This window comes from Equus caballus, chromosome 2 (genome assembly GCF_041296265.1).
Source record: "Equus caballus isolate H_3958 breed thoroughbred chromosome 2, TB-T2T, whole genome shotgun sequence".
Taxonomy (NCBI): domain Eukaryota; kingdom Metazoa; phylum Chordata; class Mammalia; order Perissodactyla; family Equidae; genus Equus; species Equus caballus.
Window position 1 is genome coordinate 59,461,590 of NC_091685.1, and position 21,912 is coordinate 59,483,501.

Consider the following 21,912-nt stretch of genomic DNA (forward strand, 5'->3'; position numbering starts at 1 on the left):
TAACAACAAAGAGTATGCTTTTAATCACTATCATGCTACCGTTGTGAATATAATTTTGACAGGGAAAAAGCTAAGGCCTCCCCAAACTCAGACATGGGTAAGGAAAATTAACATATCTCACTCCCGTTATCATTTTCCACCCACCAAACTTCCCAGCCTTCACAGCCACAGTAATAGTGATGCGTGGTTTCACACAGCAAGGAAAGAAAAGGGAAGCCAGGCAGCAGTCACTTCCCAATTTAGCTGGACCCTGGTTGAAATGCCGTTGTCCACCGTAGAGCTGTATTTGGGGCTGCACCTGAGACTTGAACACTTTCTGCTGTTCTCCTGGCCACTCCCTAGGGGGCGCTTGTGGTCTTGGAGTCTTTTCTGGGTTTTACAACTACTTCGGGTTTTGAAAATGCTTTCTCGACAGAACAGCGCTCTGCCTGGGTGCTGTTTTAGTACGCTTTAGCATGCCTGGGAACACTGTCTGTTGCTGCCTCTACCAGCTGTGTACGGGGAAGGAAAACCAACAGAATGATTGACACTTGACAGCAGCCGGTGGGCCAGGGGATGGCAGGGGTCAATAAAGGGCAGAACCTTCTGAAGAAGCCTTCTTCCTTCCTTTAATAAAATGAAGAATGACCAGGTGAGTGGTTGCCTTTAACACGTGGGGAAAGAGGGAGGGTCCGTTCTGCACCGTTCAGACTCCAGGCACCTGCCAGACCTTCATACATTTATCATTTGACGCCCCCTGCAAAGCTCTGTGACAAGTATTGTTTTCCAGACAAGGAAAGTAAGGATAGGAGATCCCCAGACACACAGCTGTAAATGGCAAAACAGAAATCTGGACACAGGCCTCAGATCAAAGCTGCCATCTGAATCGTTACCTACTCCGGCTTTGAGGCTGACTTATCACGCACCAATGTGACAACGACATCACAGGGGACCACTGAATAATCCAGGAGTTTATTCTTGGGAAAGGCGACTTTGATCCAAAAAGCGGCTGGCCAGCAAAGAGCAGTGGGTGGGGCCTCCACTTCCTAACCTAGGTTTTGCCGTAAAGCAGCAGGTATCAATTTCATTTTCACGTCTTCTCCAGGTTCTTCAAAGTAATGATAGAGAGCAGAAACTGTTCGAAGGTCTATTGTCATTCCCACAGGACTGAAAAGAGAAATCACTGGAAAGGAAAATATAAATGACTTTAGACAAAGCTTCCAGCATTTAAAATCATTCTCACTCCATCTTTAAACTATTCTTTTCTCCCACATTATCAGCATCAGCCTCTTGATATAAAGGTTTATGTCAGTGAGTCAGGAATGGTGAAATTTTAAAAAATCCTAAAGTCCTGTCTCAGGGGCATGTGTCTTCAGGTCTGCCAGGGAAAGTAGCTGGAGATAATTGGATCTTCTCTGAAGTGTGTCTCATGCTGTCTCTGAAGAAGGACACAGTTTAAGATATCGTCACTTACTGCAGTCTTTAGGCTGGCTGAGGGAAGGAAGAAATAATGTCCTAAGTATCACACCGAGCAAATTTGATGCCTCAATATTGAGGCACTGCCAAGCAATTCAGAAGAAAAATAATCAATTCATTCCATCTTGTTAATGCCTCCTTAGTAGTTTAACAGATTTCTATGCTGAAAATATCACCAGCTGGACACTGTGCTGCTCAATATCTCACCTTCAGAAATGAATTATCAGGCAGAAGCCCAATCTAACGTCATCCTTCTCCCTGGGTTCACAGGATCTTCAAATGAGAGAACATTCACACTCAGAAAGAAGAATGATAAAATTTCAGCACCACACAGCTTCATTTCTTGCATCACAGAACAGCCAAAACTATAATCTTCTTCTCTAGGACCTCAGCCCAAGTGACTCTTCTAAAAGCAAACAAACAAAAAATAGAGACAGACACCAATAATACTTGTAGATTTCAGTGGGGGAAAATGGCATAAAGATAACAAAATAAATATCATTTGATACCATGTAGGTTCTACTTGTTTATTCATTTACTTCTTTAGTCAACAGGCACTCATTGCACACTTGCTGTATTTGAGGTATGGTTCTTGGTACATGAAGATAGACAACTGTATAAAGCTCTGCCTGAAGAAACCCAAGCCTCATGGGAAGTGGAGCAGGCTTCTCAATGGATCAATGTGATGAATGGCACACAGGATGAAGGCATAGATGTGATTGCTCTTGGGAAGGAAGAGGAGACGTATACTGTTTGGTGGAATAGAGAAGGCTTCAGGGAGGCAAGTTTTTATTACAGTCTTAACAAGTCTACAAAGGTTAGCCAAGCAGAGAATTAGCATTCCAGGGAGAATCTGCAAGTCTGCGAACACCAGAGTATGATGGGTCCATTCATAGTGGGTAGTTAGTGTAGCTGAATTAAAAGGTGTATAGCGAAGTATGGTGTGAAGGTAGTTTGAAGGTAGGCTGTATAGGATATTCTATGCTGTGTTTATGATAAAGGCAATCGGACTTCTTAGAGGGGTTTAAGTGAGGGTAACATGGTCAAACTTGTGTTTGAGGGGGAAAAAATGACAGTCATAATGATCGGTGAGTTAGAAAGAGAGTACTGGCCTGTCCAGGTTAGAAGATACCAAACTTCACAGAGCCCAGGGAAGGATGGAAACAGAGAGAAGAGGATGGCTTCGCAAAGGTTTTTTCTTACTGACTGAGAGAGCAGGGATGAGGAGAGGGAAAAGCTGATACTGGCTTCTCAGTTTTGGTTTTGTGCAGGTGAGGCTGCATGGGTTCCTTCAGCAGGAAAGAGAATGGGAGGAGGAGAACCAGGCTAGAGTGGAGGTGATAATGAGTTAAATTTGAAGTACCTTTTAACTGATTCTTGTGTAAATAAGTATAGTGAATTAATATGACAATAGGTGCAAGCTGGGGAAAATTACTCAGAGACGTTTTCCTACAAAAAAGATGACTTAAAAATATCTATTCAGTTTACTCAATTATTATACTAGAAGCTGGCTACCTCCAGCAGAACCCTGGGCCGGGAGCACGGGGTAGAATATAAGACAGGCTCAGCAAGCACTGGTTTAGATTTTTGCAAATGTGTTACTCTTTTTAGGTAATGCAAATAAAGCCTAATGAACTTAGGCAACTAGTGGAAAATAACTGAGATACCGTTAGTTCTGGGAATAGGACCCAATTCTCCTAGCTGCTCATGCAGTACATGGTCCCTGCCCATTCTCAGACTCACTGCTGGATCAGAGGAGACTATAAAGCTACTCCAGAAATTCGCCACCAAACTCCACAGATTCCATGACCCTCCCTGCTAAGCTCAGGGCACAACTGACTCTGAGCACTCAAGGGAGAAGAGGCATTCTGTTTGAGTGACACTTTTCTCCAATTCTATCCAACACAATCATCCTTGTCTCTCTGTCTTGGAACATTAAATCCAATGCAAACATGTAATATCTTTTATTTATTCTATGTCTCCCCTTAAATCTTTGAGCATATGGAATATAATTACAATAACCGTTGCAATATTCCAGTCTCCTCATTCAAATATCTGTGCCTGTTCTGGTTTGGTTTTGATTGAGTATCCTGCCCATTAAGAGTTATACTTTCCTTCTTCTTTATATGCTTGGTCATTGTTGATATGATACCACACATTGTGAATGCAACCCTTGCTGATACTGGGGGTTTCTTGTATTCCTATAAATATTCTTGAACTTTGTTCTGAAAAGCAGTTAGTTATTTGGAAGTAATCTGATCTTTTCAGGTCTTGATTTTAAGATTTGCTAGGCAAGATGAAAGCAGTGTTTAGTCTAGGGCTATTGATTTCTCCCTACTGAGAAATACCGAGTAATCAGCCAAATGTCCCATAAATTATGAGGTATCCAGTCCGGCTAGTGGGAGCAGGCACTATTCCCAGCCTTATGTGTGTTTCACGTGCTTTTCCCTCTGACTTGTGTTATGGGCTGAATCACGTCCCCACAAAGATCTTGTACTCTTAGCCTCCAGAACTGTGAAGAAATAAATTTCTGTTGCTTAAGCCATCCAGTCTGCAGCGTTTGTTAGTGCAGCCCTGGGAAACTAATACAGATTCTGGTACCAGGAAGTGGGATGCTGCTGTAACAAATACCTGAAAATGTGGAAGAGGCTTTGGAGCTGGACGCTGGGGAAAGGCTAGAAGAGTTTTGAGGTGCAGGTAGAAAAGGCAGAAATTGCCTTGAAGAGATGGTTAGTAGAAATATGGACATTAAAGATGATTTTGATGAAGGCTCAGAAAGAAAAAGAGGAGAGTTGTAGAGAAAGTTTCTATTGTCTTAGAGCTATACATATGTCATCACGAACAGAATGTTAGTAGAAATATGAATATTAAAGATGCTTCCTGTGAGGTTCTTAGAGGGAAATGAGGAACATGTTATTGGAAACTAGAGGAAAGATGATCCTTGTTACAAAGTGGGAAAGAACTTGGCTGAATTGTGGTCTAGTGTTTTATAAAAAGTAGAAATTGTAAGTGATGAAATTGGATATTTAGCTGAGGAGATTTCTAAGCAAAGTGTTGAAGGTGCACCCTGGTTTCTCCCTGCTGCTTATAGTAAAATGCGAGAAGAGAGAGAGAAATTAAAGAAGCAACTGATAAGCAAAAAGGAGCTAGAACTTAAAGATTTGGAAATTCTCAGCCTATCCATATTGCAATAAAATGAGAAGGCACGTTCTAGGGAGAACATCAGCCGCGTGGCTAGACAACAATTTGCTAAAGAGATTGTGGGTATGTGACTTATGGATCCAATCAGCCATCTCATCAGGAGCCAGGAATAGAGTTAGGGTTATACCAGCAAACATTCTCCCACCTTGGACTGAAGGGGACAGAGATGGGATGAAATGAAGGGGGCTGTTGGACTCTGGGATTCTACAGGTTGGGCCAGTAGAGCTACCTAGCTATGAACATGTGTTATCCTTCAGGATAAGAGAAGAAAGACCTTGAATTTGGTTCAGAAGTTAACAGGGCTGCTAGTGCCACCACGGGCCCAGAGTGCCCAGGCTGAGGGGTCGGGGTCACCAGCCAGGGTCAAAGGAGCTGGGCTACCACACTCAGACTGCTGGGTCTGAGAAACAGGGCTGCCAACTGGATGGGCCAGAGCATGGAGCCGAAAAGGATTATTGTTGAGCCTTAAAATCTTATGGAATTTTCTCTACTAGATTTCAGACTTAGGTGGAACCCATCACCCCTTTCTTCTTTCCAAGTTCTCCCTTTTAGAGTTGGAATACCTATCCTATGCTGTCCCACTATTGTATTTTGGAAGCAGTTAACTTGTCTGATTTCATAGATTCACAGCTAGAGAGGAATTTTGTGTCAGGATGAATCATACCTGACTCTCACCCATACCTGATTCAGATATTTAGATGAGATTTTGGACTTAGAGTAGATGCTGGAATGAGTTAAAATGTTTGGAGCTGTTTGGATGGGGTCAATGTATTTTGTATGTAAGAGGAACATGAATTTTGTGGGGCCAGAGGGTGGAGTGTTACGGGCTGAATTGTTTCCCAAAAAATTCATCTGTTGAAGTCCCAATCTATAGTACCTCAGAATTTGACTGTATTTGGAGATAAGGCCTCTAAAGAGATAATTAAGTAAAAGGAGGTCAATAGGGTGAGCCCTAATTCAATATGACTGGTGTCCTTAAAAGAATAGGAGATTAGGATACAGAGAGGCATAAAGAAAAGACACAGGGGGAGACTGCCACCTACAAACCAAGGAGAGAGGCCGCAGAAGAAACCAACCCTGCGGACACCTTGATCTTGGACTTCCACCTGCGGAACTGTGAAAAAATAAATTTCTGTTTTTCAAGCCACCCAGTTTGTGGTATTTGTTACAGCAGTCCTAGCAAACTAATACAATTTACTTTTTCCCTCTACCTTAGGTAGTTTCTTCGTATGTACGTGCTGGCGGTGCCCTATTAAATACGCTAGGGAAACTCTCTATCAGTCTGCAGAGTTCCATTTCTGTGATGCTCTCTCCTCCCTAGTAGATCTCTGGTGCAATAGTGCTGCCTGATTCTGCCTGGACCTTGGGTCTGTCTCCCCAACTCAGAGACTCCGCTGAGCTTTGCTGGGTTCCCCTCCTTTCTGCTGCAGCTTGGAAACTCAGGGCAGTGAGTTTGGGAAACCACATAGTTTATCTCCTTTGTTTCCACTTTCTTGGGATCACCATCTTTCATTGTTTGATGTCTTGTGTCTTGAAAACTCTTGTTTCATACATTTTATCTTTTATGTTTTAGTCGTTGTTCCAGGTGAGAGGTTAAATCAGGTCCCTGTTACTCCAGTTAATTCCTGGTTGGATACAAGCAAAGAATGAAGGTGAATTGCAACTTCTCTTTCTGGACTAGAAAGCTGGAAAAATATAACTGGTACAGAATACCAAAAGTTCTGGAAAACATTTTTTAACTTTTAAATTCACTGCTGCATTGATAAGAAAGCAAAGGAAATTCTCAGCATCCAGAAACAATGTGAAACATGAATCCAGAGACAGAAGCTGAATAAAAGCCACTTTAATCACAAGCTCCATTTTTATCTTACAGTAGGGTTCCAATGAATGACATACCATAGTTCAGAAAATTGCAAAGCAGAATTGGAATTAAGCCAGTAGGAGCAAGAATCAGTAGAAAAGTTAACAGGAGATTAAGATTTCTCAAATAGGATCAACGTTGGACTTAACAGATTCAAAACATTAAAATGAGTACACTGATATTTAAAGAGTTAAAAGCTGAACAGAAAAAAATGGAAATAAGAAACAAAAATAACTTGCAAAATATAAAATAATTAAAATTAAATAATTAAAATCAGAATAATTAAAATTAAAAATACAATGGATGTGTTGAGCAGTGTATTGGATATAACCAAAAAGAGAATTAGTGAGCTTTATCACAGTTCTAAAGAAATTATCCAGGATGTAGTATAGTGAGATATAGTTGGGGAAAAAAAAGAAAGAATAGTTTGAAGATATAGGAGAGAGTAAAAAGATTTAACTTATATCTAACGATAGCCCAAAAATACATGATAGAATAGAGGGATATCATTCATAAAATAATGGCTAAATATTTTCCAGTAGGAGGAAAAGGAAGAGATGGAAAATAAAAGAGAAAACATTTTCAAAACTAGAGCATGTGAATTTCCAGATATAAAGTACCTATCTTAAAAGTTACAGTGAAATTTCAAATCACCATGTTTAAAGAAAAGAACTCAAAACCTCCAGAGAGAGAAAATACAGGTTATAAAGAAAGGAGTAAGAATCAGGGATGGGATTATATTTCTCAATGCAGTATAGGAGGTTAGGAGAAAATGGACCGATGCATTCAAGTGTTGAGAAAAAATGATTTTCAAACTCGAAGTCTAAACTCAGCCAAACTTAACAGTCAAGTATGAAGGCAGAATAGATATTTTCGCTATGCAAGTTCTCAAAATGTTACCTGTTATTCAGCTTCAGGAAGTTAGTAGAAAATATGTTCCCAAATTTGAGAGAACAAAAGGATGAAGCAGACGAAAGATTTGGGAAGCAGGTGATTCAACACAGTAGAAAAGCAAAGGGAATTTCCCAGGTGCGGGTGAGAGGAAGGCCCAGGGTGACTGTTGTGCTGGGGAGTCCTGGGGAGAACCTGCTCAGACCGCAGCAAGAGGACAACAAGCTCCGGAAGAGACGTCTGCAAGAGGAAATAAACAAAAGGACCCGGCTAGCACAAGGTGTCTGCTGTTCTGAGAGGTGGTTTCGAGTTCTTCTGGAGCAGTGGTTCTCAACAAGGGTGATTTTGTTCCTCAGGAAACATTTCATAATGTCTGGAAGCATTTTTTGCTTTTTGCAACTGGATGAAGGTGCTACTGGCATCTAGTGGGATGAAGCCAGTGAGGCAGCTAAACACCCTATAATTCATAGGCCACCCTCCTGCCCTTCACCCATTCCAGCAGAGTTATCGCACCAAAATGTCAATAGTTTCAAGGTTGAATAACCCTGTCTTGGAGAACTTAAAACAAAAATTTTAAATGAGGCTATTTTAACTCCAAGGAAAAAATGTACAAAGAAAGAAATGTAATCACCTATACTAGGCTGTTAAATGTGAGCAATATTTAAAACAATTGTGCTCTGTTTTGGAAAAGTTAGGAAACAGAAGCAGTGAGGGAAAGGAGGTGAAAGAGTGATAAATTTTTATTTTTCTTAGTTGGAAGACAGTAGATAATGCCTAAAACTGACGAATGCACAAATGGAACTATAAGTAACTTGTCTAGAAATATGGAGGTAGCTGGTAGTAGAAATAACTGACAGTGTTGAATGGTTAGTGTTTAATGAATGAGAACCAGGAATAGAAAGCATGGGGCAGAGCCTCCTATTTTTCATTATGAATCTTCAAATAGTATTTCATATTTTAAACTATATGTATTTTTTATGAAAAAAATTTTTAAAGGAAGTAAGGCAGCTATCCATCATAAGACCCAGCAATCTAAGTAATAAATTAGAGTTATAGTTCATATAAATGAGCAAATAACTTAGACAACTTGGATGAAAATTTAATATCTTTATTTTCTGATTGAAACCAGGAGATGCAATTTTTCTGACCTTGACTATAATTTTTTTCCCGTTATTTCACGTTGGTTCCCCCTAGTGGAGAATTAAGGCAGGGCAGGCTCAGGAGAGTGTCCAGGGTTGATTCAGCAAGCACTATGACTGTCCCATCAGGGTCCCTACATGGTGCCAGAAAGATAATGTAAAATTGTGACTGAGAGACTAACTTGAGGCTGATCCAAAGAGGTATGTGCAAAGTGGGTCCTCGAAACTCGATGCTTCCTCTACTTCCTCCAAGAGCCCGCATATTGAAATCAACTGGAATTGGAAAGCAAGACAATTTGGGGAGAATTGGCTGAAATGAGTGGAACAGGAAGTGGTCTGCAATAATTCCAGAGATGGGAGCCCATGTCTGCCACTAGGCTTGTATGAATTCTCCATATACGTTGGCATGTGAGAGTTCATCCATTAAAGAGGCTGGGAATGGAAAAGAACGTCAGACTGTCACGTGAATGGAGGAGTCAAAAATTGAACAAATTCACATGCACACACACCCCAAACACACAAAGTACTAAATTGTGCTCTTATTTTGAAATTCAGTGCACAGCCTCTGTGAGCCACCCAAATAAATGAAATAGAGGAGATCACCAGTCTACAAGTGATCAAAACAAAACAAGTGATCCTGCTTTGCTGCAATGCTGAAACTTCATCTCTGGATGACAGCATCACTGCCAGGAAAGCTGACTGATTGATAAAGCATCCTGTTTTTGACTAAGAAGTCTGGCACTGAAGGCTTGTTTCTTCTGAGTAATGGGTTTCCTTACCTCTTTAAGGAGCACTGCTAATATAGAAGTGTTACAATCAAGTCTTCAATAATAACAAGAGGATTTTTTTAAGTGGCTTACTATTTTAATTAGATGTGGTGATTAGACTGTCTTGCATTACTTTAGTGGTACTTAGAAGATGACAGTGCAATTTTCCTCTTATCACTAAATATTTTTAGTAGTGAATTCAGAGGATGCAAACACGTGTAAGACAAGTCGAGATGGTTTTTAGAAGAGGACTAGCTATGTCACAAAGAAGATTTTAAAATGCACTAAGCTAATGATGTCAATACTTGTGTTCATGTGGTTAAAATCCTTCCCTTTCTCATGCCCAAATTTTCATCTATGCTTATGTTAAGTATATAATTTTTTCCCTTAGTTATAAGATGTACAAAGATTTTCCTTAAGGCAGTTGCATTTTGGCAAGACACTAAACATAGAAGAAACGCAGGTTTTGTTTCGGTTTAGTTAGTTTGTCTATAAAGCCAGTGATAGCCGAGGAAACGTCAGTATTTGCAATGGTAACCAGAATATGGTTGGAAAGGCCAGGACAGGGTCAGCAATACACTCTGCTGCTGCGTGGGTTTGAGTTGGCTTGGGAAGTGCGAATGTAACTGATAAGAAGCACAAAAGGTATTTGAAGTCCTCCTTGTTCTCAAGGCACTTATGTCAGCTTGGTAATAACGACTAATATGTGAAGAAAGAAATCCCATGTTAAGTGGCAAATACTAACTTCAAACAGACAAGGAGCACAGAGTCACTGCCTCACGTGTGAGCATATATGGGTTTGAACCTAAAGGACCTTGTGAAAGACTATCTTTCAGGCTCTGAACTTTGGTCATCGAGGGGAAGAGAAAATAAAGGAAGCAAGGGGATTATTAAATTCTTCCTTATAAATTTACATAATTTATTAGTTAAAATCAGTGGAGATTAATTATTGTAAATTAAAAAGAAATAATGTGTTTTTAAGATAGAAAAATGAGTGATGCCTGATTTGTAGTCTCCATGCTCAGCACAGCAAGTGGCTTGTCTGGGGCCCCAGAGCAGAGTCAGAACCAGAACAAATAATCTTCTTCCACAACAAGGGCGTCACATCCTCACCCTCCGCTCACACAGAAGGTGGGTCGCTAAGTGCATTTTCAGCCCCACTGCCCACCTCTCTCCTAAGTACAAAGCTCCTCAGAGGTCCCAATCCCCCGACGTGGCTCTGGAGAAGAAGCACTGAGGATGACGACACTTGGCCGTCGTTTACGTGAATGTGGCTTAGGTATGGAATATTTAGTATGAGAGGAAAATCCTAGTTTAAAAAAGAAAACTTGGGAGGGCACTAAGCGTACTAAGCAGGAAGGTTTTTACATCCAATTGGTGTGGAATTTTTGGCCTGTCTTCTTTCTCAGTTTTTCATCATTTAACTTTGAATGAGAATAGCCAGTTCCCCTGCTATAACATTGAACTACACAGCAACACTCATTTGTAGAACACGGTAGTAGCTCTGATTTAGACATATAGCATAGCGCTGACTCTCACTTTGGGTGATATTTCTCTTTAATTAAATTTACATAGAAAGTACCAAAATAATTCTCGCTAATTCCTGTTCATGACATCCTAACATCCTTCGTCTTTACCAGTGAGAATATAGACTAGATACAGAAAATGTAACAGTGTTTCTTCCCCAGATTTAGTGTATGAACATTCAGGAATTGAGATTCACAGAAGGCAGTTTATAACAACGCATTTACAGATACTCATTTGCACCTTTTTGTGTCACTGACTAGAAGGTTTATGTGGACAAAATAACCAGAACTAGCTAGTTGCTTTTCTCTCTCTCGTATCTATCTGTCCATCTATCTATCCATCCATGTATCTATCTATCTATCTATCTGGCAACTGACTTTATAAAAATCTAGCTTTCAAAGCCTGTTAAGCTGTCAGCAAATATGTAATTGGCACCTACTATGTGCACAGCCCTTAAAGACAGTATTAAATATTATATGAAAATGTAAAAAGAAAATAGTTCTTAGCCGTCTATTTAGATTGTGAAGACAAGATTTACCGATAAATAATACAAAAGTATTGTATGCCAGTCAAAACTGGGCGACAGGGCACAGAATATAAAATGTTATATAATCCAAACATTCCAGATGTCTCCATAATGTGAGTTCGAAATAGCAGCAGTAAATGAAGTCACCCTGCCTGCAGGCTCTACGTTAACACTGCCTGAGTTAGACTTCTGGGCTCTCACACGTTCTAGGGGAATATCCTTGGGCCATTCCAGGACCTCTTGTGCTCGCTCCCTCAGGAACTTCACTCGTAGATGTTACTGCCACCTCTAAATGTCCTCCCGTCACAGAGGGGCTTCTCAGATGAGTTCAACAAACCGCAGACTCGGCCTCATCACAGCTGTTGGTCCGCGCCGGCTCCTGCTTGCTCGTGTCCGCCGTCTCACCCCTTCTGCGTGCACTGTCCATGCCCCTTCTCCGGATCACTCGGACTTACAATAATAAGACTGCCTCCACTGGGGACTCTCCGTTTGCCCCCCAAATTCCCTGTCTACCCTTTCCCGCCCTTTTTTCTGCCGAAGGATGCAGACTATTATGGGCTGCAGCAGTGAAACGTTATTCCTCCGGCTTCCTTTTGGGTTGTCCAGTAGGAGACAAGAGGCAGGAAGTTAGAGAGAGAGAAGTGCGGCTGGGGTTTTTAGTCCTCTGATCCTTCCACACAGGGGTGTGGGTTGGAAGTCGCTGTGCTTCGCTCCCGAAGTACAGCCTCTCCTACAGCAATAATTCTCTCTCTCCCAGTAATAGTTACGCCCCTCTGCCACTTAGACTAAGGATGGTAGGGGCTAGCTGCTGTGGACAGTCTTGGGATGCTTTACCATTATTTGTGAATCTCCTAAAACCGTCCTCACACCTTTTTACAAAATTGCACATTCTCCTCCCGCTCCTCCTTTCGTTAACACTCATCAATCATCCCCATTTGAACGAGGCGTCTGTGATCTGGCTGGTCCCTGATGGCTATAACGTCAAAACTCTGCTGAGTTTCCTGCAGAGGTAAGGAGAATATCATCCTCTTTCCCCATTAGGTTTCACGTGCAATTTCCTGGGCCCTAAAGTAGATCTGCTTATTTCCACCTAAGTCAAATAGTTACACCAAATCACGTGAAACTCAGTTCCCTACAGTCTTAGGAAGCCGGCAGAAAAAAAAAAAAAAGTATTAAATCATTCTCTCCATCCTTCTCATTAGACCCTGCTCCTATTCACAACACCCCTTCCAGCCATAAAATATGGATACAAAGAGAAATAGCTAATAAGGACAAGAGGAGGGAAGGCTTAGCTTAGAGGGTGTTAACTTACCCAAGCAAAACATTCTCAGCTCCAGTCATAGAAGTATGCTTGGGGGGTCGGGGGAAGGTCAGGTGGAAGTGAGAAACTCGTAATTACAAAGGTTGGACTAATCAGGAAAGCTTTGATGGACAGGATGAGACCAACTTGACCTTGATAGAGAAAAGGAATTTAGGATATGTTAAGGAGCCTAGAGTGCATTTCAAGGAAAGGTAACATTTGTGCAAAGATAACCAGGGGAACAGTAATAGATTGTGGGCAGCTGGTGCTGGGGAGCAAGGAAAGATGGGATTGAATGGATAGATGAAGCCACTTGATGGAAGAGCTTGAAATCTAGGCAGGAATCTTAGATGGAGTCAGCAATATGAAGGAATTCACCGAAAGGAATTCTGTTATGGCAATTTTGGTTACTTTAGCAGGATTTTGGAGCTGTGTTGGTGCTATCCTCCGAACAACCATATTAGACTTTCTGGAAGATGTGGAAACCAATAGCAGCGAAGCCAGTTCTTCCATATTGGCCCATGTGGAAATCTTGAAATCTTTAGTTAAGGGAGTCTCACAGAGAGTTATAGCACTTTGCTTAATCTCTGCTCAGTAGAGGAGAGATGACAGATAAATAGGCCTTGGACTCAGTTCTGCACTTATAAACTGCAAAGCTGTCAAAGTGTCCAGAAACTCACCCAGAAGTAGCTGCCACACAGGAAAGTTCCCCTAATTTCCATTTCTTGAAAAATGAGTCAGTAATAATTCCTTAGGCCCATGTTAAATCTATTATCAAACAAACAAAGGCCATTTGGCATGGACTCCAATTAGATTACAGTCAAAAAGTATTCTATGCCGCTGTTTTGATGATCTAAATGGTCTGCATATGACTTTTTCTTTTTATCTCATAGAGAAAGATAAGAAATACAAAATTAGTGAAGGTAAAAAAAAACATGTTTTTGAATATTTAAGAAGGGCTACGCTCTCTGCTATGTTGTTTGCATTTCCTCATTTAATATCAATCTTATTAAGCCCAGGAGCGTTAAGTAGCTTGTTCAGGATCACACAGAAAAGGTTTTAAATTAGGACCCTCCATCTTCAACAATGCCTTTCATGTGCTACTCACCTAGTATAATTGAACAGAAATTGTTTCAACACACATACGCTCAAGCTGATGGATTTCAGTTTTCTTCCAAGAATTTTCAACAGATGTGCTCCCGAGCTCAGCTCATGATGGTTTACGGCCAGTCTTATCTCTCTGATGTAAATTAAGTCTCTAGTTAAAGGAGATCCACTTTCCTTTCCTGACACTTTCATTGGGTTTCCTTAATTTCTAGTTCCTTCATTCTGTGTCTTTGAAAGAAAATAAGATTTGACGTCATTTATTGATTTTTATTTTCATATATTTTAGCACCCCCTTCATGCAAAACATTTATAAGCACTAAAAGAAAATAAAACTACAATCCCTTAGTCAAGGAGTTTTTTAAAAGGTTAGGGAATGGACAATTGTGACAAGAAATACTACTGATCCTCCAAAATTGTATATATATTGAATATTTTATGTTGAAATTAACCTTGGAAAACATATAAACTTGAAGCAATTAATTATATGTGGTGGAGGATTTGAATGCCAGGTTAAGGAACCTGAAATTTATGTAGGCACTGGAGAGTCCTTTTATAGTTTTGAGCTGAAAAGTCATCTTAGTACCCCTTAAATCTGAGTAGTTTCCAAATACAGCTGTGAGATTACCAATAATTCTAATACATGTAGAATGAAAACATAGACTTTAGAACTGAAAGACACTTTTAGATCACTTTGTTCTACTCTCTCATTCATCGAGGAGAATGTTCAAGCCCAGAGAGGTAAAATTACATCCCTGGGTTTGGTAGGATCTGAATACGGCTTCTTTCTGAACTTAAATTTCTTGGTAGATTGCCATCGAACTGAACGTCTACTTATTTAACTCACAAATCAGTATTTCATAGCATCTTTGTGACCATCGATTCATTATTATGTTAACTGAGTAAACAATTGACTGCCCATGCTATGTTCTGCGCATAATGAGAAAAGAAACTCACAGCCCTGCCCTAGACGAACTGCGTTAATGTGGGGGAAGCTGCAATGCCAAGCAAGAACTTTGTTTACGCATTTGGATTTGCAGTATGTTAGGAGAGAAAAAAATTGTATTTCAGTGTCTTGATACCAAATAGGTTTATCAAAATGTGTGAATTTTACATAAAAACATTCCAAGTGAAATGCCTATTAAATACATATGACTTTGTTATAAAATCCTCAAGGTCTGGAGTAGCTCTATTAATGATGCCACATCTACAGGCAACATTCCTATTTGGAGCAAGGTTATTGAGCTTTACTCCTCAGTGATGAAACCCACTGCTTTGCCAACAGCCAGTGCTGCAAAGACTGCTTAAGCTAAATTCCCATTCAGGAAGTGATAGAGATAGGTTTCTTGCCTGCCCTAAAAGCTTATAGCTCTTCTTTAGCAGCTAGCCTATTTGCTGCAAAACATCTCTCTTTCATGAAGGAATTTCATTTCACAGATTCAAAGAGTGGCTCAAGGCTATAAAGGTCATCGAGCCATTCGTTCATTTTTCAGGTGAGGAAACTGACACCCACAGAGGCTAGGTGACTTGCTGGCTAGCAACCAGATGGAACTAGAGCCCTAAACACCTGGCGCTTCTCCAATATGGCTTCCACTGTACCATGTCGATACCTTCTACAAGGTAATTCCCCCATTACTAATGCACTTACAATGACCCATTATGGAGCAGTTTCAAGAAGAGTTCCATCTATTCATTCAACACTATTCTGGGTCCACACGGATTTTTATTCCAGGCAGAACAGCTAGGATGAAAAAGAATGATGCCAACAGGGTTTCCTCTTCCTTTGTGGTGACTTTACTGGGGTGCACCACTTGTTAGACTGTGCCTTACATTGCACACTGCCCACTCCAGTGGGTTAGCATTTAAAACTTTAGGAAACAGTAAGGTAGACATTTTGCTGGACACTTTGCCTATGTTATCTTATTCAGCCCTCACAGATCTCTGAGGGATGTGAGTGTGTATGTGTACATGTGTGTGTGATTATCTTTATTATGCAGATTAGAAAACTGAGGCTCTGAGAAATAATCTGTCAAGGTTACATGCACTAGTAAGTAGCAACGCTGAAAATAAACTCTGGTCTCTCTGAACTCAAATCCATGCTCTTTATGCTGCACCAGTTTACTCATTGAATGCATCACCTATGCCTCTAAATCAAGCAAAAGCAATATTTTCTTTCATGCAAGGAAATCATGTGTGTATAGTCTGGGTGTCGAATGAACAAAACTATACTTAAATTTATATAGCATTTTGCATTTCCCAAATGTTTTGCATCCTTTTTTATTGCTTGCATGATGAAGAAAATCTTTATGACTGATTTTTGCAAGTCATAGTGGTTTAAAAAAAAAAAGCCAAAAGTAGGGGCCCTGAGCAGTGATGACTCTGGCATTTTATGGCCTCAGAGGCAGAGAAGGATAATGACTTTTGAAGTTCCCTGGGTTTTGTCAATGTCCTAGGTTGATAAACCCATCAATTTCAAGTACAGAATTAGTATAGAATTACCAGGGCCATTGAGAACTATTCTTTAAAATACCAGGTCTCTCTGTTAAAAAGTAAAATGAAAAATATCACAAAGATAGATCTGGGAGCTGCAGAAACTCACGTTTGTGATTTGTGGAAGTCTCATCACCACCCTGAACTGAAATGTCAGTAACTCCAAGCAACCTAATGAACCATCAGCCTTAAGCCACCTAACATTACATAATGCAAGAAAAATCCACTGAGGTGGGGGAGCAGGAGATGGTGCCACCATTTACAACATTTCTATGCAGTGGCCAACACAGTGATTGCTTTCACATCCCTTTCCTCTGGCTATATTGATTGCACTGTGTGAATTTATACAAATGCAGCATAGATGTTAGTCTGGCTTATACTACAGTGACTTCTAATTACAATACCAATTCTCCAGAAACTCTAGCCTCAGCGTTCCCAGAACTGAGTACTTGAGAATGGTATATTTAAGCCAAATCGAGGTGCTGCAAGGTTGAACTGAGATGTGGGAGTTAGTCTCCTCAGCTACCTCCAGCTACAGAAATAGATAGACTGTTGAAGTCTATTTAGATCTTGAGCAGAAAGAAAAACAAGAAATGGAATAGTGATAAAGGAATTTTACGAAGGAATAAATTTTCATGTGGAACATTGAGGCTAAAATCTACTTGGCTACAACTAAAGTCTAAGCCGAGTGCTAGAAAAGTCTGAACTTTCTCCTAGTTGGGCTCTGATTTTTTTGAGTAATCGTAGATATAAAATCTGAACTTGGGCACCTCTTTCCACATCTGTAGTCTGGGGCATTTATCTCTCTACCACACTAACAACATGTATTACTCATATTTATCACATCCAGAGCACAGCAGTATCTAATTCATAGATGGTACTAAAGTTAAGTTTATCGAATATATTAGGATTTGGTCTTAGGCTTGGAAAGTCTGTGCTTGAATCTTATCTACACAACTTACACATGTAAACCTGGTCAAATTCTGTAACCTCTCTGTGCCTTACTTTCCTCAAATGTAAAATATAACAAAAGAACTCACCTCTAAGATTGTTGTCATGATTAAATGAGTTAATATATGGAAAGCAGTTAAGACAGCCTGCACATAGAAAGCATTAGTACATGTCAGCAAATACCGCTATGTTAAAAATAGCTTCCTTAAATCGATAATCCCCTATTTTATTCTCTTCCATAATATTCTATTAAAGATATTTATGAATATTGAAATGCCCAGCGAAGGAAAGGTGAAGGCAATGGTTAATAATCAAAGAGCAAGAATAAACGTCTTCCCTCAGGTTGCTCTCATGTCCTAGAGTACAAACTGGTACTTGAACTTCCGTGTGTGTGCATATGTGTATGTGTATATGGAAAATAGCAAGTTGATTTTAAATATTATTTTGCATCTGGAAATGTAAAAGGCTGGAAATAGCCGAGACAAACTTGAAGAACAAAATGGGAGAAGTTTTACTTCCAGATATTAAGAATTTTATAAAGCCACAGTAATTAAGACAGTGTTAGCAGACATCAAGATTTTTAATGAAGCTGAAATAATTAAGACAATTCTGTAAATATAGAGGGATAAGAACAAAAAGAGTAATATAAAGAAATGGAGAGGGGCTGGCTCCGTGGTGAGTGGTTAAGTTCACACCCTCCACTTTGGTGGCCCAAGGTTCACTGGCTCAGATTCTGGGCACAGACCTACACACAGCTTATCAATCTATGTTGTGGCAGCATCCCCTACAGAATAACTAGAATGACTTACAACTAGGATATACAACTATGTGCTGGGGCTTTGGGGAGAAAGGAGAAAAAGAGGAAGATTGGCAACAGATGTTAGCTCAGGGCCAATCTTCCTCAAGAAAAAATTTAAAAAAAGAAATGGAGGATTCAGAAGCAGATCCACGTATATATTGATGCATGTCAGAGCAATGGGGAAATGGTAGTCTTTCATTAAATGCTGCTGAGCCCTTTGATATCCTTCTGGGAAAAGGTGAATATTGACCCCATTTCATTCCGTATATAAAAATCAATTATAGGTGGATTGCAGACCAAATCTTGAAATAATAGAGAAGATAATGCACAAGACTCTCTATAATACTGAGGGACAGAAAGATGTCTTAAGTAAGACACACACACACATACACACGCCAAAAAAACCATTAATGATAAAGGAAAAGATGGATGAATGGAATAAAATTAGCACTTTTGGTTATCAAAATACACCACTTAATAGGTCAAAGCACAAGCCACAGAGCAGGAGAAGATACAAAACATAAAATTTAAGAGTGCTTGCATATATAAAGTTCTGCTACTTATCAATAAGCGTAAAACAGAAACTCAATAGAGTATTAGGCAAGAATGCTAAACAGGCATTCACAAATGAGGATAACCAAATTACTGAACGAGAACAAACACACGCAAAAGTGCCCGACTTTGTTAGTCATCAGAGAAATACAAACTGCAACCACAAGGAAATGCCGCTTAGCACTCCCAGAATGACTAATGTTAAAATGCTGAGAAAATAAAGTGTTGATGAAGAGGCAGAGCAGCCAGCACTCTCCTACACTGCTGGTGAGAAGATCCATTGGTGTCATCACTTTGGACAACCCTTTGGCAGTATGCAAAGATATATGAGTGTGTATGTGTGCATACATTTTAAGACCCAGAAATAACTCTCCCAAGTTTGCACCCAATAGAAATATATGCATATAGGCATCTAAAGATATGTACGAGCTTGTCAAAGCAGTATTATTTTTAATTTCAAGTCATTGAACAACAATGTGTAAATAAATTGTAGTAGATTCATACAATAGAATACTATACAGAAATGAAAAAATATGATTCACTGCTGCATGTAATATTATAGATGAATTTGTAGGCCTAATTTTGAGTAAAAGAAGTCAAACACAAAAGGTATATAATAGCTGGTTGTGTGCATGTAACGGGCAAAACCAAGTGGGAGTAGTGTTACCCACAGAGCACAGTGAGTGAGAGGGCACATGCGGGTGTCTTCCGGAACGCAGATAGTGTTCTACTGCAATAGCTCTGGGAAAAGACATTTTCACATTTAATATCTGTGAACTTTTCTGAATGTATATTTTGTTTTAATTAAACATTATTAAAACATAAAAATATGGTCCCTGCAAATAAGGCCCCCGCTAAATTTGGGGACTATAGATTTATAAATAATACATGATCTTTCTCTTGTCCATTTATTCATCTTCATTCTAGTAATATTTTCCTGTGGGAAGAGAATGCCAAAATCTATAGCTGTAGATTCTGCAGAATCTGTAGCCCTGACCTTGCTGCTCTCCTGTCAACCAGACTTGATGCAGTGCGATCACTTGGGCACTTCTTCACCTCATCCCACCTTACTCTTCTTTCTGCCTCTAAAATCACTTAACTCCATTCTCTCCTCCCCACCCTGACAGTTCTCATTCTCCTTGACACCCTCATGCCTTTCCCTGGACAATTGCAGCAGCCACTTAATTGGTCTTCATAAAGGCATTTTATACCTGTTATAGATGTATAACCTGTTCAAGACCATAAATATGATGATGCCATTCCTTTGCTCAAAAATGTTAATATTTCTCAATTCTCTACTAAATGAAGTCAAGGCCCCTGAACCTGGCCCTCATAACTGTTCCAAACCACCTCACTTATCACATCCGTTGCTGCTCTGCTTCTCAGATCCTGTGCTCTAACTAGATTGATTTTCTCCACATTTGCTGCGCACTATCTTACTGTGTTTTTTTTTTTTTGATTTGCTCATAATATTCCTTCTGCCAAGAATTTCTTTCCTCTCATCTTCAGAGATCGAAGTCAATGAGTCCTACAATGTCCAATTCAAAGAATTCAAATGCCACCTGTTTCATGAGTTTTTTTCCCTCATTCCTTCCTGATGCAACTTTTCCCACCTTTCAAAGACCATCACTTTATTTTTCTGTCTCTTGTGTGCATCTGTCAATTTTCACCTTACATCAAGGGCCTACTGTGCATAAAAATCCTAATCGTGTAATCAGAAAGCGTGAGTTTGAATCCCACCTTTCCACTCAAAGCTGTGTGATTTGGAGCAAGTTTTTAACTCAAACCTCAATGTCTTCTTTTCTCAAGGTATGGCAGATGCATGGGACTCTCCAGAACTCACCCCAGTATAAACCTTATCTAAAATAAAAGACTTCTAGTCTCTAGGGAGCCATGGGAGCCAAATAAAAGATTCCTTGCTGGAGATCTCTGAGGCTACTCCAAGTTTCGTAAACCTCTCCACGTTTTAAAAATATTTGTGTGAATAGGAGGGCTGCAACCTCCTAGAAGACAGAGTGTAATTGATTTACTCATATTTATTCCCTTAGCACAGGTACAGTGCCTTACACAGTATACTTGCTCAAAAAAGACTTGTTCTTTAAGTAAATCATACAAAAGAACAATATATTGACAGGGTGATATCTTAAATAGAGAGTTAGGTAAGTAAGGAATTTGATGACAACGGCCAAAGATGCTATAATCAATGGTAAAATCAGAATCTAAACCCAAGGGTCATGTCTGAGAGGCTAAAACTGTAATAACTTGATGGTTCATCCAATCAGAGATAAAATTGTGAAAGGAACTCTAGTGATCATCTAGTTCAAGCTCATCATCTCATCAGTGAGTTCCCCCAAGTGCTGAAATGATTTTCCCACTTAATATAGCGAGAAAGCTACAGCTAGCAGCAAGGTTTCCTCTCTTCTCTAGGGATCTCTTCAGCATGTCACATTGCTTACCTCCGGAAGCCCTGTTGCTAGGCAACGATGAGCTCTTTCAACTACTTAAGTTTTAAGTGCATTTTATAAAATTTCTCTGCTTGACAAACTTGAATGATGGTGGGGTTTACTAGCAAGAAAGAACAAGCCTGGAAACGACCAGTCTGTGAGCTTAGGGCAGTTAACCCAACCCACCTCTCCAACTGGAAAATGGGACTGCCCTGCCTGATAGGAATAATGAGCAGGATAATGGCATTACAGCATCAAGCACTCAGAGTCCACACATGCCCCGGGAATGTTGGTTGAAACACTCACACCTCTTCCAAGAGGAGTGAATATTAAACTCCGCATAGCTTTAAAATACAGATTTTACACAAAATTACGTTTTTTGATTATTTGCTTTAACAGAACTTTTACTTGGGAACGTCTGCATTTAATCTGATTTTGATAGCAACTTAAAGCAGTATAAAGGCCTTTCTCTCTCACTGATTTATCATCTTTCCCTGGAAAATGGCCCAAGGAGTCTTTCTGGCCCATTGCTAAACCCTAGTTCTCTTGGTTTCTTTGGCTGCTTGACCAAGGTAGCAAGTGAAACTGAAGCTGACTTCTATAACTGGATTCAGCATTGCTACTCGCATTTCTCTGCAATGCACCACAAAAGCAGAGCTAGTCCTATTCCTGGTAATGTTTTCGTTTCTGTATTTCTTAATGTATAATATATTTCAATTTTAGAACATGGACCACATATTAAAGAGGGTGCAGTCTGTTCTTTAAAGGCTTAAATATGATGAGCCTGCTGTCCTCACGACTCTTTTGCCCCATAAGTAAACCTTGGACACAGTTTAATTCACCAAAAATGTATAATTAGGGGGTGGGGGTGGGTTAAAGATCTTAATCCAACGCTGCCAATGATA

The 21,912-nt window shown here is 39.9% G+C and overlaps 1 long non-coding RNA gene across 2 annotated transcripts in view; it reads right to left on the minus strand.

Annotated features, from left to right (window-relative positions):
- LOC138921625 (uncharacterized) overlaps positions 1 to 21,912 on the minus strand; it is a 32,084-nt gene continuing 10,172 nt past the window's right edge. Inside the window, exons 3-6 of one of the 2 annotated variants that reach the window (XR_011434363.1) lie at positions 13,776 to 14,002; positions 12,680 to 12,819; positions 1,663 to 1,861; positions 1 to 1,162 (exon numbers count right to left, since the gene is read on the minus strand). This is a non-coding gene — a long non-coding RNA (uncharacterized lncRNA). The remainder of the gene's footprint in view (positions 1,163 to 1,662; positions 1,862 to 12,679; positions 12,820 to 13,775; positions 14,003 to 21,912) is intronic. The other variant, XR_011434364.1, reaches the window with a different exon arrangement.